This window comes from Euprymna scolopes, chromosome 36 (assembly GCF_053919585.1).
Source record: "Euprymna scolopes isolate OS-2025 chromosome 36, ASM5391958v1, whole genome shotgun sequence".
Taxonomy (NCBI): Eukaryota; Metazoa; Mollusca; class Cephalopoda; order Sepiida; family Sepiolidae; genus Euprymna; species Euprymna scolopes.
In genome coordinates, this window is record NC_136517.1 from 20,324,944 (window position 1) to 20,345,523 (window position 20,580).

At 32.7% G+C, this 20,580-nt stretch overlaps 1 non-coding gene across 1 annotated transcript; it reads right to left on the minus strand.

Moving 5' to 3' along the window:
• Window positions 1-291: 291 nt before the first annotated feature.
• Trnar-acg (transfer RNA arginine (anticodon ACG)) lies at window positions 292-364 on the minus strand. Its single transcript has one exon. It is a non-coding gene; the product is annotated as a tRNA-Arg (tRNA).
• Window positions 365-20,580: the final 20,216 nt, after the last annotated feature.

The following is a 20,580-nucleotide window of genomic DNA, read 5'->3' on the forward strand; positions in this document are numbered from 1 at the left end:
CATAATAGGAAATCAATTGTTTGAAAAGCACTCGATATAAATAATTTTTATTTAATACTAACGGCTGCGCCACGTCCGCACACACAACGCCAAGTCAAACACAAACTATGGTAGTAGACTCAACATCAAGTACACTCAACATCGTCTTACCATCAACACTTACCTTGTGAACTCGGAATATGGCAAATTCACAAATGCACAAAACAAAATCACTGAAAAAACAAAAATTACCCTAACGAAGGGTAAGGAATAATGAGTAAACGTTGGATAAAATGATGGTTAAAATTATTACGAACTTGCCAGGATTCGAACCTGGAATCTTCTGATCCGTAGTCAGACGCGTTATCCATTGCGCCACAAGTCCTGTCCGTATGCCGAGAGATGTTACCGCTACTGTATACTGACAGTGCTAAATTCCATTGACATGGGCAGGTAACTTTTTCGACAATTGCACGAAACGACCCAAAAACCCTTATTTTGAGCTTTTGTGTGACTCAGTGTTGTTCGTTATGAACCATATATGGATCAGGTCAATCTAGGGACTCACGCCTTTCAGGGTAAAAAAAGAATTTTTCAGCTCGGTGCATCCGTTCGAAAGTTTTATTAGTATATATACAAACACATAAATAAATAAATAAATAAACATTTACAATTTTATTAATCGTATAGATAATATAACACACACATATTAGTGCGCGCGCGTGTGTGTATATATATATATATATATATATATATATATATATATATATATATATATATATATATATATATATATTGCTATTAAATTAAAACAAATTATTCTAACATTTAACCTTGTCAAATACCCGTCTCATCAACCGTAATCTGAGATTCTTAAACTCGGTTTTCTTTAGCTTTTTTGTCAACAAACTGTCAGCTTAAGTTAAATGAAGGGTTTCTGTATTAGTTGTGTGTAAACATGTTAAGACATAACCGTCTCCACTCGCGCAAATGAGAAGTCAAGTATAAGACAATCAAATGTGGAAACCGGGACACTCCCAAAATATCTATGTCTCTATCTCTTTCTTTCTCTTTCTTTCTTTTTCTCTTTTTCTCTTTTTCTCTTTCTATCATTGTGCTACACTCTTCTTACTCCTCTTTTTTTTCCTCATCTGTTTTTTATTCTTTACTTCTTTCATATGCATTTTTTCAAACATTGGTCATTTTACGTCGAATTTGGGAATTTACACATAATTTCGAACTCCAACAAGGTCCTAAATCTGACCTTAATCTATATCCTATGGTGAGGACCCAGCTTGCGGGCTTTGGGGAGTGTGGAGCCACCCTTTAATTGCTATTGCTCCCATGTCCACTCTGACCCGGAGTGGTAGTACCTGTTATGGTCCCAACTATGGGTTAAATAGAAACCGACTTAAAAAAACAAATATACTCTATTAAAAATAACTGGATTCGGCATTAAATAACCCAAAAGGGTTGATATGCCGTAAAAAAAAACCAACCGAACTCGAACATATTAAAGAAATGCTTCATTTCAGAATCTTGTGTTGGTTTCCAGTTTCGATATAAAAATATCCATATTCGAAAAGATGCCCCGAAAGAAAATTTGGGCGTTACATCGGCCGTAACGTTGTGAAATTGTCGAAGTATTGGAAATTAACATTGTAAATTCATTTTTTTGCAGTATTTGTCCTCCGAAACACACATCTAATCGATGCATGGATCAAAATTGTCATTGATTCCGCAGAGGCTGAAAATCGATACAGCTACCATTTATAGAATTTTGAAAATATTCCTAGAATACAATTTCATAGTGGCGTTAATCGATGGAAGACAACAGTTTTAACGAGGCGTCAGATGCCAGATAAAGAAATTGAAAATAAACGCTTAGAAGAGTTGGGTTGCCTAACAGTACAAGGTAGAACGATAAAATTGTCACCCTTGAAAACACGACATGATTCCATTTCCGTTTGATGAAAACAGATTTTATTATATATATATATATATTTTGTTGCAGACAATCTAATAGTTTCCCGTTGTGTACATACCCCAAGATCTATAGGAGCCTTCTGTCATGTCTAGAAGTGAAACAATATTCAACAAACGAGATCGGAGATGTGCCGTTGTACAACTCATGCTCTCTACCTATCACATTTATGACAACAGATCCATTGCCATCACGCTAAAATGCATTGTTGGATTGCCACAAATAACAAGGTGATGAAAACAAAGTTTCCGGTCATGGTTATAGTCTTTGTAGTGTTTCAAGTGAGTGCCATATCGTGCAACCTCATATCTTCGAAATCGGCTTGAAAGTCAAGTTCAAAGTGTATGTGGATGTGCTGCAGAGTGAGGTGATTCCCTCTGAAAGTGACACAATGTTCAGCGAGGGAGATCGGAAATGCGCCGCTGTACAACTAATGCTCTCTACCGATCCAATTCATGACAAAATGGAAAACCAGACGGTTCAACACTTAAAGGCACACCTCAACGAAGCTTTCGGTCATGTTTATGGTCTTTAGTGTGGTTTCAAGTGACAGCTACATTATGCTACCTCACATCTTTGAAGTCGGCTTGAAAGTCAACAGCAAAATGTACCTGGATTTGCTGAAGAGTTTAATGATCTCTTGGTGCAATCAGGTACCCACTGCAAACCCTGGGTGTGGCAGCAGGACTCAGCGCCAGCCCACAAGTCCACAGAGTCTCAGAATGAGCTTCAGAAGGAGTGCTACGACTTTGTACCTTTCTCTGAACCCCTCCTCCCCGTTCTCTGCCAATCTGAACCAGCTGGACTACTTCGTATGGTCATATATTGTGATCATCACCATGACCTCCCGCAACACCAAAGCCAGCTCGATCGCCGCCATCCGCCGAGTATTCACCGAACTCCCGCCGGCGCTTTTGGAAAATGCATGCTCTCAGTTCCGGACCCGTATCGAGGCGGTGATTGAGACTGAACGCGGCTTAATTGAAGAAATGTCAGCTACATACATTACATAATCAAGTTACTTTTACAATTAGTTTCTTCAATAAAAGTTTTTAAATAAAGCTGTAGTGTTGTTTTTATTAGGGCGACACCTTGTAGTTTTATGCCTCTATTTTCCTTCATGTTTGTTTTCAAGATATGGTATTTTTGATATGTGTAAGTAGCAATCAGAGATCCATGTGTCATATTTCTTGCCGCTTGTGATGACAGGGTTGGAGAAAAACTCGTTTTTTTATGTAGGCCAAATACAACTCCCGCAAAAGAGGCACTCTTGATCATAACAAAACTACAAATTACTCTGTAAGAATTTCTTCGTCATTAACCACGGACAGAAATGATAAAATCCAGTAGTAGAACAGGTTCTCCATTTTATTCCGAACCAAAAATTAAAAATCTGCGTCGAACTGAGGCCTGAGAGCTAAATGAAAATTCTAATTAAATCTTAAGCGTTACAGACTAGCGAAGATATTATTTAAATAGATTAATGAAAGACTAATGAAAATTCTGCTTCAATTAATCGTGCTAGAGCGAAATGTGGTTGTCATGCTTAAGTTTGAAATAAGATTTTCTTTTGCAAAATCCGCCAATTGAATTAATTATACTTTTAAAATATCGGATGTAATTTACTTCTTTTTTCCCATGGCATACCATTTGAATCCCAATAACCTCTCTTCGACATTTTCGTTTGATCATCAATCGTTTGGATGTAAGACTGCAATAATTATGATTTGGAACCAACATCAGAAGAATACGCAATGTTTGTAGTTCAATTGTTGATAATGCGTGTTCGCTAGAATGTTTGGTCGTGTTCTGCACAATGGCAAAAGAGTGCATTTACGGCGTTACCATTCCTTTTATCTCTTCTGTGTCCGTTAAGTCTTAGTTTCAATTTACCCTGTGTCTCACCTATGTATAGGAAAAATAATAATCAAAGAACAAAATATCAAAACACATCCTGGTTAACCGTTTTTCCTTAATCCTTAAATATTTCATCAAAATGAATAAGTTTAGAGAGAGAAGAAGAAAAAAGTGTACATATTTATTTAACGCATTTTTAAAAGTGTATATATAGACATTGAACAACCCAACCTTCCTATACACACATATATGTTTTTCCTTACCGATATGGGTAGGATTCTAACACTTTTTTCTTTTCATTTTCGTATGGTCTATGATCTTTTTCTTTTTTTGCATTTTTCCTTTTAACATCCTGAAGATGTCCTCTGCGGTAGGGACGAAACGTTGATTATTTCATAAATTCATTCGGTTTTTTCTTTTTTCAAAACAACATATTATATATATATATATATATATATATATATATATATATATATAGAGAGAGAGAGAGAGAGAGAGAGACAGACAGACAGACAGACAGACAGAGAGAGAGAGAGAGATAGAGAGAGAGAGAGAGAGAGAGAGAGAGAGAGAGAATATGAAGAAAATAAGAAAACGACAATATAAAAATATATACTGTATATAGGTTAGGGTTTATGTTCTTTCCACATGACCAACGCGCCGTTCCGACATTTGAAAAGACTACCGCAGTAACAACAAACGGACTCTTACTGATTCTATGCCCCAACAGCAACATGGAAAAAAAAAGAAAGAAAGAAAGACATACTGAAGATGAAGTTCAACTTCGAAATATATTTATGAATTTCAATATAAATTTCAAACAAAATAACTATCTGTTTATTTTGTAATGATGCTTTGTTTTGGCTTCAAACGTATCTAATACGTATTTATTTTATTTAAGCTATATAAATTTAATCGTTTATTCTATTAGTATGATACATCAATTATGTTAAACTCTTTATACCATAGTATTTCGAAGCCTAATTTTTCTCATCAAAAGAGGAGAGAAGATTCCAGGTGAGATATTAGAAATGCGACGTCTATCAATAGCTACATTAGGAGCGAAATAATTGTGCGTGAGAGGAGAATGGTAATATATTGAGACTATATAGGAAATGAAATGGGAGAACTACATGCGATAGAGGAGGAATATAGCTTTTATTATAAAATGAAGGTAGGTGTATATCTCGTATGCCATAGTGGATTCAATATATGTGTGCACATCTATACTTCGGGAAGAATATAGAAGTGATTGAAAGTGTATGCTTATTTAATTATATGAAGTTATGGATTATTTCTATGGAAGAAGTTTTCTTGAAATAAGGTTTTTATGCTAGGTCCGTATATATTAAACGGGGTACCAGGATTACAACTTTATTCTATACAAGCTCCAAAGCAATTTGTTGAGCTTTGCATTATATCGATAAGTATCCTCTTAAAGAATCGATATATATATATATATATATATATATATATATATATATATATATATATATATATATATATATATATATTTATATATATTCAAACAAATGTCATTGAAGAGCACGGAATTCTTCTGTTTTATTATCTTCCTTTTCATCTTCTCCAATCTCCGAATAGTTTTCTTTGTGTTTTTTTTTTCAAAATTGTATGTTGGGTTCATAGCGAGCGCTTTCGACAGAGATACCTCTATCATCCTCAGGCATGTTGTAGATCAGCAACTTGAATCAAACTAGCAATAACCAACAAGAAAACTCTCAAACTATTAAAATATATTACCATAATGAGTTACACAAACTGATGAAAGTATTCAAAAAAATATAATTCGTCACTACGTGACTCCCAATGATAACAAAAAAATAAAATAAAATTTATTATAAAAAAAATTGCAGACGACAAACCTCGTAATCAAAAACAACATTTCACAGAAAAATAACGTTTACCAATTTAACTGCCCATTAGGAGAATGGATCTCTAATAATACTAACTACATAAGCTATGCTACAAACACATTGTCGCGAAGATTAACTCGTCACCTTTCTGACTCTAGTTCAATATCGGAACATTTGGGTAAACATGGCTGCCATCATTCGGAATTCCGAAAAATCATTGTAGAAAACACTAAGGTTTTGCAAGGGGAGAAAAATGTTGATAGACTAAAAATACTCGAAGCATTCTATATTAAAACAAACATAAAACGCAGATCAATAATATCAAATACGAATATAGTTGAAATATTTTAAAATGCTTAGGATAGCAGATTTTAAATTTTAAATGTGTACATATATAAATATACAATAAATTAATATACTCTATATATAAGATTAATAATAAAAAAAAATCCGTCTACCTAATAATCCAACACGTGATCATGATAAAAATATGTATATATATATATATAAATTAAGGAAAAAAGGAAAAAAACATAATTTCTACAACATGATTGGGGATGATAGAGCTATATCTGTCGAAAGCGCTCGCTATGGATCTAACTTATACAATTTTGAAAGAAACAAAGAAAACTAAGATTGGAGAAGATGAAAAGGAAGATAATAAGACAGAAGAATTCCGTGCTCTTCAATAACATTGGTTTGAATGAGAGGATGCTACTAAAATATACACAATATATATATATATATATATATATATATATATATATATATATATAGAGAGAGAGAGAGAGAGAGAGAGAGATTCGTAAATATTAATGGATATACAATTTAGACATTGTATAGTATGAAATATTCAAAGGAAGATGATAAAGTGTACGCCATTTTGGTACGCCATTTTGTTTCTATCCAATTGAAAGTCTGTTGTAATTTCTAGAGTTAAAATTATATAACAATGGTAAACAATATGACATCAAAGGAGGTCTATGGGGAGTGATTTAAAACACAATATTCGAAATTAAGTCTGATGAAATAAAACAAATAAATAGAATCAATGGATAATCGATTGGTGGTTGTTAGCTGAGAACAAGTGTTACTCTATTAATATGCAGATGTTTAAAAGACCTGTGATATTTGTTCTACTGAATGGTTCAGTTAATTGTTAATGATTTTATTGCGCTGTTATTTAGGTAAATATTGATTTTCGAATTTTGCATAAAAACGGCATTCTTTGTATTAAATTCAATTAATTGAATAAAATATGTCGAATACTACTTAGGAATTGGCGTAAAGATTCGATTTGACATCTAAACGAACCGGAATATATTTGACAGGATTTGGAAGGAAAATAAAGATATTAGAATTCACGAGATTTGAATAAAACTAGGCGCTATATATATATATATATATATATATATATATATATATATATATATATATATATATATATATATATATATATATACATATATATTAGTTTTTGGACTATTAATCGGAATCGGAATCAGAATCGGGAATCGGAAACATCGGAACTTTTTGGTATCGGTATCGGTATTGGAATCGGAAAAATAATAGCCTAATTTCTGTTCTAAATCGATTGTTTTTTTTACAATAAAAACTGAAACAAGCACAAATTGTTTTTTTTATTAGAAGTTGTTCATTTACAACGTAAGACTATGGAGGGACACAGAATGGGTTATAAATCTCATTTACAGATATAACATGGATTCACAGAGTTTAATTTATTTTATTTATTGATCATTTATCGAGAGATAACTTGCCTAATCACTTAGTAAACTTTGCGCATTTATTCGCTAAATGTCTCTCTCTATCTCTTTCTCTCTCTCTCTCTCTCTCTCTCTCTCTCTATATATATATATATATATATATATATATATATATAAACTGCTCTCTTTTTACAGAATTCCGAATAAATCCAGTATATATATATATATATATATATATATATATATATATATATATATATATATATATATTAAACTGTAATTCAATGAATTTCAAAAAACTCTTATTGAAATGAAATGAAGTGGTTGAGTTTCATATCAAAAAATTTTTATTATTCTAAGCAAGACAAAGAATGTTTTAGAAAGTTTATCTCCTTAACCTATAGGGTTTCGATGTCTACCATCTCATCAGAGGAGTGAAAATATTAGCAAATAGTTATAAAGGTATGCACCCTATTTGCTAAAGTCAGTGAGACATGGAAAGTCAAAGTGAAAATAAATTTATCAGAAGTTCTCCTACTCCTGCTACAGAACTTCTGATAAATTTATTTTCACTTTGACTTTCCATGTCTCACTGACTTTAGCAAATAGGGTGCATACCTTTATAACTATTTGCTAATATTTTCACTCCTCTGATGAGATGGTAGACATCGAAACCCTATAGGTTAAGGAGATAAACTTTCTAAAACATTCTTTGTCTTGCTTAGAATAATAAAAATTTTTTGATATGAAACTCAACCACTTCATTTCATTTCAATAAGAGTTTTTTGAAATTCATTGAATTACAGTTTAATTTATTTGCTCTATCTTGAATATCGAGCAATTCTCGTTTAGATGGGATAACTTATAGAATATTACTGCCAGTAATATTTTGTAAACCTACAATCTCACGTTTACATAACCACTGATTGTTAAATAAAAACTACTCCGAAGTATATATATATATATATATATATATATATATATATATATATATATATACAATTTTCCGCATCTATCTTTGAACATGTTTTAAACTATCAAGTCCTAATGCTTTTCTATTATTTATGCTATGATATGCTTAATTAAAATAAATTTATTTTACAGATAGTTGAAGATATCAAAAGCTTTCATTATAAAAATGCAAAACCTTACGGACTTCCAAAGAGGCCAATTTGTTGGAGCTGGTTTCGCAGAAACTGCAGAAATGGTAAGCGTTTCAAGAAGCACTGTCTCAAAAGTGATAACTACTTTTAAAAGAGAAGGAAAAGCGTCCTCAGAAAAGCACAAGTCTGGTCGAAAGATGAAGATGTCTGAAAGAGCCCGTCGAACCTTTAAGCGGATTGGTAGAGAACATTGCAAGACGACGGCTACTAAAAATAACTGCAGAGCTCAATACACATTTACAGGACCCACCTTCCACAAAAAACTGTTCGTCGAAAGCTGCACAAATATGTATTTTACGGAAGAGCTGCAAAGACAAATGTTTCAAAGCAATTTAAATGGGGTAAAAACATCCAAGATTGGTCCCTCGAGTAGTGGAAAATGTGATTTTCTCTGACGAATCATCGTTTTTCTTTAATTCTACCCGTCAGTCGAGTCTACGTTTGGAGCACTTTATCCAGACTTCCTTCTCCTAACCGTAAAGCATGGCGGGTGTCTGTGATGATTTGGAAATCCGCTGGACCTGTATTACTCTTCATGAAAGAATTAACAGTCGATATTATTTAGAAATTTTGGGTGATCAATTTCATCCTATTGCTCAAGAGGGGAACGCCATCTTTTAAGATGATACTGCCCCAATACATCCAGCTAGAATTATTAAAAATTGGCACTAAGAGTCTTCGAATGAAGTTGAGCATCTGATTTGGCCACCAAAATTCTCAGATTTCAACATTTTTTTAACATTTACGAGCGATTAAAAGGATACAAATAATAAATCGATTTCTGCCGCCATCTTCTCCAAAATAAACTGGAGGATGTTTTAGCTATAGAATGGGATAGAAGCAATTCACAATTTTTATGAATCAATGCCTCGGAAAATTGAGGCTGTAATTGCCGCAAAAGGTGGACCTAGACCATATTTAAGTACATTTTCTTGATTTTTAATTTTTTTTCCATTATTTTGTCCTGTTTCCTGGAGGTTTAAACGTTATTTTCGATTTCAGCGTTTCCAATAACTTATAACATTATTCATTGCTTACGGATTTTATAAGGGTGGAAGGGGAGAATTTTAAATGAAAATAATTGTAAACTAAAAATAAATATAAACGCAATGTGTAGAATATGTTTTTGTTCATTAAAATATCATTATATATATATATATATATATATATATATATATATATATATATATATATATATATATATATATATATATATATATATATATATAAATATACTTTGGGATTAGAACAAAAGTCTAAAGAGCAGAGAATATGTTAATGTATTAGTAAATTCATTAATACAATTAAAATAAAAGAAAAGAAAACAGTGCTCATTGTAATGTAGATATATAATAAGCTCGATAGGCATATATCTCCTAGAGCTATTTTAATATTGAGTAAGATGATTGATTATTTATAATTAAAATTAAAAATCGATTTCACAAGGAAGAACAAACAAAATCAATAAATTGTACGATCGATTGCAAGGTATTTATGTTTTGTTACAATATTTAAAATCTAGATTTTCTTAAAGTTTCAACCAGATTCTACCTTATTTTATTTTAATTTTTATTTATCCTACATTGTTCATCAAAAAGTAACTCTTTTCCTTTATATTTTAAATATTTTCCAGAAACATCTGCCTTACTTAAAAATGCTAGTTTTATTTTGGTGTCTTTATTTAAAAACCCACCACCCAATATTTTTGCTGATGAGGAGACCTTGTTTTCAAAAACTATATGATAAAATTATTATCCAAGACTCAAAGTCTATCACAATAAAAACATCGTTTCCGAAACGATCGTACAATTTATTGATTTTGTTTGTTCTTACTTATGAAATCGATTTTTAATTTTTAATCATAAATTATCAATCATCTTACTTAATATATATAATATATATATTACAATAGAAAAATGCGAGTATGAAAAGTAATATGGTTAAGCTTAAACATGGAAAAGTAAAGGACTAGTTGTTAAAACTGGAAAAGAAAAGAACAAGATATTCTAGTAAAAAATATAATAAATTTATAACTTTAAATATTGCAGCATAAAGAATTAATTATAGCATGTTAAATTGAATTTAAAAAATTCTTAATGCTGCAATATTTTAAGTTATAAATTTATTATATTTTTACTAGAATATTTTATTGTTTTTCTTTTCCAGTTTTAACAACTAGTCGTTTACTTTTCCATGTTTAAGCTTAACCATATTACTCGCATTTTTAGGCTTCCACTTGTTCTTTGTTTGATTTCAATCTTATTTTTTACTCCATAAACATAACATACATATATGTAATAAAAATGTACGGCACTCGTTTGCTTAAATAAAATGCAACCCCAGTTATCTCCCTTTCATTCTTCCATCCTGTCTGTTTCACTTGTTTCTTTTCTTTTCGGGACAGCAATGAATTAAGAGCAACACTAGTCGCTGAAACGACGCGGGTGCTATGGAAACAAGTCATAAAAAACCGCTCACCTTCTTACGTCTTTTTACGATTTTGAACACCACTAAATTCATCATAACTTTTGTTTTACTGAATGAAAATTGAACAAAAAAATTTTTTTCATAGTATAGCTGAGGTGATTTATAAACTGTAATAATTTTTAGAAATGTAGGCGAAAAATGAGTGAGCTGTGAAGCTTTAAAACAGTTCTAAACGACTAAAACTGCCACACAACCATATATTCAAACACTACCGTGTTTGAATGATATATATATATATATATATATATATATATATATCACATTTTTGCCAATTTTGTTAGAAATCTCTACGACTAATGATCAGAATTTTACAAATGAAAGCTCGTTGCAAAGGTAATGACCCGAATTGTGTAGTGGGCTATGTGGTATTTATCTCAAAATCCCACATTAAGGAAATCATCCACTATCCATGGCCTATGTTTGACACTTTTTGACAGCCATAAAATGTTTCGGTAAAGGTGAAGTATGTTTCCGCCTGAAAAACATCCTTTAAAATTACCACTGTGATATGTTTTCGAGAGTGTTGAAAATAATAACGTTTAAAATTCCAGGAAACGCGTAGTTTCCAATCGTATGAAACAATTATAGTTTCGAAACGTGAGGGGTAACTTTTTTTATATTTATTTAACGTAACGTTGACATTACTTCGCCGTCTTTTTGGGAAGGGCGTCTATTATTTTTTATGAGTTGGTGTTTATTATGTTCTGGTAGACCAACACAAAACCTATCTTAAAAACTTGTTTTTTTTTTATAAGTTTTAGGGTAAGCTGAAAACGAACTTTTCCGCAAATAAGTATCCACCACTTCTAACATAAAGCATTACATTACTTGATACCCGGAAATATACTTATTTGCGGAAAATTTAAATGCGATATTCGTTTTCTGCACACCCGAAAACCTATGGAAAACAACTTGGTCTAACAGGTCACAATTACTAAATAAACCCCACCCCTAAAAATATAGCAAACACCCCCTCCCCCAAAAAGGTAGCCATAAAGCGGATGTTCATTTCACGTTAATATTTTTTAATTTCACGTATATATAAGGAACCTTGCGTGTGTGTGTGTACCTGTGTGTAAAAGTTCGTTCCCTATGGATTCGGAAACGGTTCTGCCGATTTTTTTTTTAATTCACACAAAAGGGACTTGATGTTTCTTGTGGTGTTCTTACGTAGGTTTCGTATCGTAATGCCTCTAATACGTATCAAAAATCGATAATCGAATAAAATCCGATTAAAGAAGGAAATCAGATTTTGACCAAAGTTAACATTTTATACAACCTAACATCACGAGTGTATTTCAGAAAAATGTTATTACCGCAGAAGCAGAAGAGCCGGGCGTATATAAACTATATTACGTTAGAGCAGGCAATCTATCGATTTGATTTTTTTTTAATGGGAAATTTTACCGATTTCGATGACAATATAATTATGACAGTGTGCGACGTTTATTGATGTTCATTCAATCCCGGGAAACGCCGAGTCGCCCTCCTTATATATATATATATATATATATATATATATATATATATATATATATATATATATATACTAGCATTTCATCCCGGCGTTGCCCGGGTGTTTGGATGTGTATGTTGAGCAAAAAAAAAAAAAAAAAAAAAAACAGTGGTAGTAAGAAGTCAGGCTCGAACCCATACCGCAAAGGAGGAAAAGAACGGGATCAAACCTAACGTTTATGCTGTTACGACCACCGCCAAAGCGGAAGCGATAGTTTTTTTTTAAATAAAGGCTAGACAATCTAAAGGAGAGGATAACTTTCAAAAATATCGGCGAAAAAAGTGACCCCCCCGTAGTAAAGTGCCTCGTTGAAGGGGAAGATATTAATGTTTTTAGCCATTTTTTCGATATTTGTCGTATGAAAGGTTGAACTTAAAAAAGATATTGAGCTTGGTAAAATTCGTCGCCTCCATTGAAAGTTTAAAGCAGACATGCAAACATACATACATACATTTATATATTGGTAACAAAAAGTTTCGACCCAAACTGATGAAAAAGCTTGCCCTATCTCTAAATACTCTTTATGTAAAATTTTGAATATTTAGACCAGAAATTGTCTGAGTAATTTGGAAGAGATCGCAGAGATCATTTTTTTTTAAAACTTTGACCCCTATTATGACCCCTTAAAATGTATTGTTTTGGGCTCAAATCAAGTTATTAAGTTAGATCCATGTCCAAGGAACCTATATCTAAAATTTAAAGTGCGTAGACCCGAAATTGTCGGAGGAGTTCTCAAAGGTCAAAAACCGAGCATATCGATTTTTCCAAATCTCAGTACTCTGGATATCAAATTTCGAATCTGTAGATTAAAAATTGAGAGTTATTGCATGGGGAACTGTACACAGACACACAGACACACACAGACACGTTCACTTATATATATATATATATATATATATATATATATATATATATATGTATATATATATATATATATATATACACACACAGAGTTGAATACCAGTTGAATGCCCGTGCATGTTGTTGTGAACATTATTTTAAATTCTTGGATGCTATCCAGAAATAGTCGCCTGAACATTATTTGTGTATGCGTATAAATATTTGTACATTAATATATATATATGTGTGTGTGTGTGTGTGTGTGTGTGTGTGTTATTTTTATTTTTATATATATATATAGTTGTACGTTAATATATATACATATATATATACATATATATGTGTGTGTGTGTGTATGTGTGTGTGTGTGTGTGTGTAAATATGTATGAAAATATTTAGATAATTATGTATGTATGGTTAGCATACGCATGGGTAGGCGTTTGGATATAAACTAATTTCTGATATTTCCGCTTGGATTGACAAAAAATTGAACATGTGTGGGCTTATATCTCGTACTTTCTGTAAAACTTTGTGCGTGTGTGTGTGTGTGTTTGTGTGTGTGTGTGTATTTGTGTGAGAGAGAGAAACAGTATGTATGTGTACGTGTGCTTGTGTAAATATTTGCACGCAATCTTTTTAATCAATGACGTAAATAACCGAATCCGATATTGTGATTTCATAATTTTCGTGTTAATTTTATTTGAAAAGCTAAAAAAAATTTACATTAAATTTTTTTTTAGTTTTAAAATCTTTTCTTTTTTTTTTTGTGGTCTGATGAACATTTTCTGATTCGAAAACCTGGTAAGAATTTCATTCGCACCTTTATCTCAAGCACTAAGAAAATAAGCTCATCCCCCCTCCATGGGAATTGGGTCCCAGAAAAGTCATTTATAACAGAAAAAAAAATTGTGCGCGCTCACACACCTTAATTTACCTAGAGTTACACAATATAACAGGAGAATCTACTATGGGGTGGTGTGAGGGTTTGACGACTTACACCGCTCACTCTAACCGACTGGCTGTAGCCCCAGTGATGTCACTCATAAATGGGAATCCTATGCTCGCTCACACCGTTTGATGTAGAGCTACCGAACTTGCCATAATAACTCTACCATGAGAAGGAGCGGGTTTACGGGTTAGATTGCTCATTCACACAATGTAGGTGGGGCCTAAGAGAAGTCACCATAATTACTGCCATACGTTTGTGTCAATAAAGATTCCCACCACTGCCCCCTCGGATTTGTTTGAGGTGGGTGCTTTGGTTTTGATACTCCAAAAGTTTGAAGTTATCTCTTTACACTCACACCTCCTTTTTATACTCTTTCATCTATATATATATATATATATATATATATATATATATATAAGCGAAAATGTGTGTATGTATGTTCGCTTTTTGTGTATGCCAAAGAAAAGCTTTTTTCAAAGAAGCGGTCGGTCGGCTCACAACACTTTTAATATCACATATAAATCATAATATCTCCGAGTTAACAACGGAGGTCGCCTGTCTATTTAATTTGCTCGACTTCGAGAAGATAAATATTCAACATTTTTCGCTCGCCGCATGTGGATTAGGCTTTTTCGTATAACAAAAGCGACACTAATTCTAGCGGTATTTTTCCGGTCACGATCGCCGGAAATATATCAGACAATTGCTATTCAATTTGGACTAGGGGAGCTGGTCCCCCCCCCAACATCTAGGGAAAATAAAAATAAAAAAGGCGTTCTCGCATTACATAAAATACTACCTCGCAGTCAAAGTTGACCTCATTAAGTAATTAAAACGTGCACCTGCCAATTTAAGTAATTAAATAAATTCAAACGCGTTGCCGTTAGTACTTTTCGGTGGCCCTAGTGGTTAACGTCATACGTTTTTTTTTTTTTCACACTTTAATTTCCAACTCGATCCTCATACTTACCTGCCAAAACTTTTTTTTTTTATCTTAACCCTCCCCCCGGAGTTTTGATTTACCCAAAACCACACACACCTCCAAACATCCGGGCAACGCTAATCCTTTCATAAATCAGAATTCATTTTTGGAAGACTAATTTTTAATCTAGTAAACGGCGGGTATTTCTGCTAGTATATATATATATATATATATATATATATATATATATATATATATATATGTGTGTGTGTGTGTGTGTGTTCACAATATATTGTAGTCTACATTGCATTATAGAGAACCTACTGTTGATTTTATAAAATTATTTTATATATAATTGCTTGAATTAAAGTAAAAATATAAAAGTCAAGTAACTTGCATCAGACGTGCTCTAAGCTGAAACATTCCTTTCGAAGGCGACCCTGTCATATCAAAGAACCGACTATTAATTTTATATGCATGGCCTTATTACTTGTACAGTGATAATAGTTTGAATTAAAGTTTAAAATGCAAAAGTCAAGTATCATGCTTTAATTGTGCTCTAAACAATTAGATTCATTTCGAACGCACCCCTGTCATATAAAAGAACCTACAGTTGGTTTTATAAATCGGGCCTTTCAAATGCCGATTATTGATACATATCGTATACAATCCGATACAAAACGTATCTAAGAACACTAACCCCATTCGGGTTCAACTGGCTTCCTCCAAAGGAGGTAGTTTCATGGGAATATGAAATTCACAAGTGGTCCCCAGTCGCATCCCCGTTAGGGGAGATGACGACGTTAGGTTTTTTCAACTCTTGCAGGAAGGTGTCGACGTTCTCCTATATACAGCGCCTGGAATTCCCAAATTGGTCACCCGTTTTAATAATAACAAGGCACAACGTTGTTTAACTTCGTTGATCTGACGAGAATCGGTGTATCAACGGGATTATGCCGTATCTAAGAACACTGCTAGACACATAAAGTACCTTCGGGTGAAATTTTTAAAAAAGTCGGCTCAGATGTTTTAGAGTCGATAGGGAACTCACACATAACGTCCCTTTTATATAATAGTAGACATAGAGACTTTTTGTTTTGCCTTCTGATTTATGAAAATGATGATAAAAGTTATAGATGATATATATTATGTGTTTATAATAATTCATTTTCTTTCACTATTCCTATGTTCATCTTTTTGTGTATTGTTTATACTTTTTATTAATTTACAATTTTCTTCATTGCTTAAATGAAGCGTTTTAAATTATTAATGTGTTTAATTATTATTTCTTGCATCTTTAGAAATTTTATCACGAAAGCCTTAATTTCACTTCCAAAAATCGATCATTATGAATTATTATTAATATCTGACTGTCATTCTTTCCGGCGAATTTCTTTCCCTTTTCTCCCAAATAACGTGAAGCCAATTCTGGTTGTTGGTTGTTTTGTTTTTTTACGGCATATCAACCCTTTTCAGATTATTTAAAGCCTGAACCTGCTCGACTACTTTGTTTGGTCATACGTCGAGAACATCACCAACATGACTTCCCACAACACCAAAGTCAGCCTGATCGTCGCTGTCCGCCGAGTATTCGCCGAGCTCCCGTCGACGCTTGTGGAAAAGGCATGCTCCCAGTATTTAGGCGATGATTGAAGCTGAAGGCGGTGACAATAAATGGATGTCAGTTATCTGAATTGATTTTTTAAATAGGAGTTTTAAAATAAAGCTGAACTGTTGTCTTTTCTTCATGGCGACAATTTTATCCTTCCACCCTCTATATAAGTACCTATTTACAATGCCTCCCCACGGAGCAGAGTTAGACAACAGGGTCGTTTTTTAACGTGGAGAAAAGGTACAAAAATTAAAATTGTCTCAGTCGTGAAGGATTTCTCCTCAACCGAAAGAGAACGAGAAATGGAAGTGCCGCATCTGAAGAACAGATACTACACTTTGATCTTGTTTATATATTTTATTGCTTTTAAAAATTTGGAAAATACAATTAAGTAAAAACAAAAGATTTTTAAACAACAAAATTAGGCACAAGGCCCTACAAGAGATTGGGGAGGGGGAGGGTTCAGGGTCTTTGTGACTAAAATGATTAAAAGTAATAAATGTAGACTTTGGAGTCTTACTCTTGACTGGCAACATTTACCAAAATACCTCATTCACTCTATGGATCTTAATCTAACTAATAAATCCCCAGCGTTTAAGAGTCAAACACATATTTACAATTTATAAACAGTTGTCTGTGTGTTTGTGTATGCATTTTTTTTTAATTGTGTGTGTGTGTGCATGTGTGAAAAATTGTTTTAGAGGAACCACAAATGAATGCATTTCATTTGCACTTGAAAAAATGTCCAGTCGGATTTTTATTTATTCATTTTTTTTATATATATGTTACTTTGCGATGGAATCCTTGACAATGTGTGGGTTTGAACTGCAACGACAATTAAAAAAGCAAGGGTCACACTACAGCAATCCCGAAAGCCATCGCCGCAATTCATTAACACGTGATCATATTTGACCAATCAGAGGCTTTAATACATGTTTAATACCTAACACTTCCCGATGGTTTCCGTACAGAAATCATTGTTACTTGATGCAAGATTTTGATTAATATATGAGATCAACTGCTCGATATTAATTGCTGAGGCCAACGATGTTTCCGTGGTCTTCTCTTTTAGCTTCCATTCTTATTCGGCCCGTGTCGCCCTCTCTCATATTCGCGATTGTCGGGGAGGTGAACGCATGTTCACAAGTGTAAAAATATACAACGCTAGAGAAACAAAAGACACCAACACAGTCTACAGATATCCGTTTTACTCTGAATGTACGATCGACCCTCTAAACGCTAGGGTCCACATTTGGAGTCATTTTTATCCTCGACTGAAGTAGACATCATGATCTGCACCTAGCCGCAACCTTTCGTCAACTGTGCTAAACAGGAAACGGTTCCCAACTGTCGCAAACTAAAAACTGACCGTAAACTTTTCCTTACTATTGTACACTGTCGTAAAAAACAACAACTCACTTTCACTCTTGAAACTATACGTAAATTAACCCCAAATATATCGATTTCTATGAGCGATTGTTTGTCCCATTTATTGCTATACCTTGATTAACAATCCTATTTCAACTTTTTTGTGTGCATTAGTGAAAAAAATCCCCAATTTTCTTTTTATTAAGCTTGCTCTATATATTTTTGTTTTCTAATAACACTTTTTTGTATGTGGTAGAGGGCTCGAATGTATCAAAAAATTTTCTTTTCGTTTTATTCCTTCTGCTGTAAAAACTTGTAAAATATTATTAATTGAATGGCTTTAGAATTTTTTTAAATTAAAATATAGAACACTAATCATCTACATAACTATCGGATAATTGTTTTCATTATAGAAAAATGGGTCTCGAGTTTTTAACAATTAAGTTTAATATTTAATTAGTTTTATATTATATCCTCTAAATGTGAACATTTTATTAATATTATGACATTTTCTGCAATCTTTACCGGAAGTCATAGAAATTGATATGCAAATCTGATTCGCATTTCTAAGACTTTTTTTTCCTGATTTCTTGATTTCCATTAATAACATTAATTTGTCTTGGACTTCTGAAATGAATTACTGAAAATTAATATGAAATATTGATCCGTATTTTGTTTCGTATGATTTCATTTGATTTAAACAATGCAATGATTTTATAATTGTATATATTTTTGTCTTGTAAAACAATTCAATTTAAAGCAATAATCGAACATTCAGTTTTTACTGATTTTTCTACCATTGTTGAACCATGTGAAAATCCCACATCCCAAAAAGAATGGGTTTAGTTGCTGTCTTCGACATCACTAAAACGCAAAACATGTCCAAGCATAAACAAATAAACAAATAATCAATGTTTTCATTGACTTGCACTTATAAGAACGAAAAATATATAAGTGTAACTTGTTTGTTTCAATATGTACGGATATAAACAGCAAAATCAGTAAATATAAATCAGTAAATATAAGTCTGCTTTTAATATTTCGTAAATTATCACGGCAAATAATATTCGGACTATTTAATTTTGGAAAATACAACTACAGTTTATTAACCAAGTATGTATAATTCTGAATTTTTTAGATGAGGATTAATTATTTATATTATTTGAATTATTCGGACTATTGTTCTCATTTTGAGTGTTATTTTCACAACGTTTCGGTTGCTGTAACCTTCGACTATTTTTAGGTGTACTTGTCGAACGCAAGAATTTTTCTGTCGAACTCGGAAATCTTTCTGTCCAAACTCGGGGATTAGCACGGAATTTCAAACGAAACTCTTTATCTATTCGGCGAGAGTAGCATGTTCTCGTTCCGTCAGCCATGCCTGGGTAAAAGTCTGAAGTAATTAGCATTTATATTTTCAGGTCGGCCACACTGAGGATTGGCCCATCACTCTCTAGGAATGTAATATTTAAGAAATGAATTTCACCAATAACTACATCACTTACACCATAAGTAATTAATGAAATTCAAGTGAAAAAGGTCACATTCCACGAGATTAAAGGTTCGATCCTCAGTGTGACCGGGGTTACATCGACTGGATGTTAAGGTAAATTCGATGCCTCCATTCAGTCTCAAAAGACAAAGGATACCCGCTGTAGGGGCCGCTGCGCATGTAATTGTGAGGCAAGGGTTGCGCAATCCTTCAACCACACCTCTCCTGAATCGGCACAGTTTTTTTTGTTTTTTTAGTCCAGTGACAAAGAAAAGTCTAGGACGACTGGAAACAATAAGTCCCAAATGGTTACCCATTTAGCACTGACCAGATTCAACGTTTCTTAACTTCGATTATCCAACAGGAACAGGTGTATCAACGTAATTATGCCGTATACTGTACATATAAACCTCAAGATGAGGATAGTAGTCCGAAGTATTTAAATAATACGAAGTATGTATAACCAAACAAATATATGAGTTTAATATTTTAAGAGTTCTTGTGAATGATATTTATATAATAATAAAACTCTGTAGACCGTACGTCCATCATTGCTTGAATCTTGTATTATAATATAGTTGTATTACTGTCTGTTTTGTCCAAATTTGATTATTATATACAAATGGTACACAGTTTCAAAAATTAAATTTCATACTGAAAACGGACATTTATACGCATATATTCCAGCATGATATCTATGTATAATATTTATTCAAAGGTATTCTACATTAAAGGAATATCGTCATTTGCATATTACGTTAAAAAACTATTTGAATACTTATCTTTACGTTATTAATTATTTGTGGTAATAAA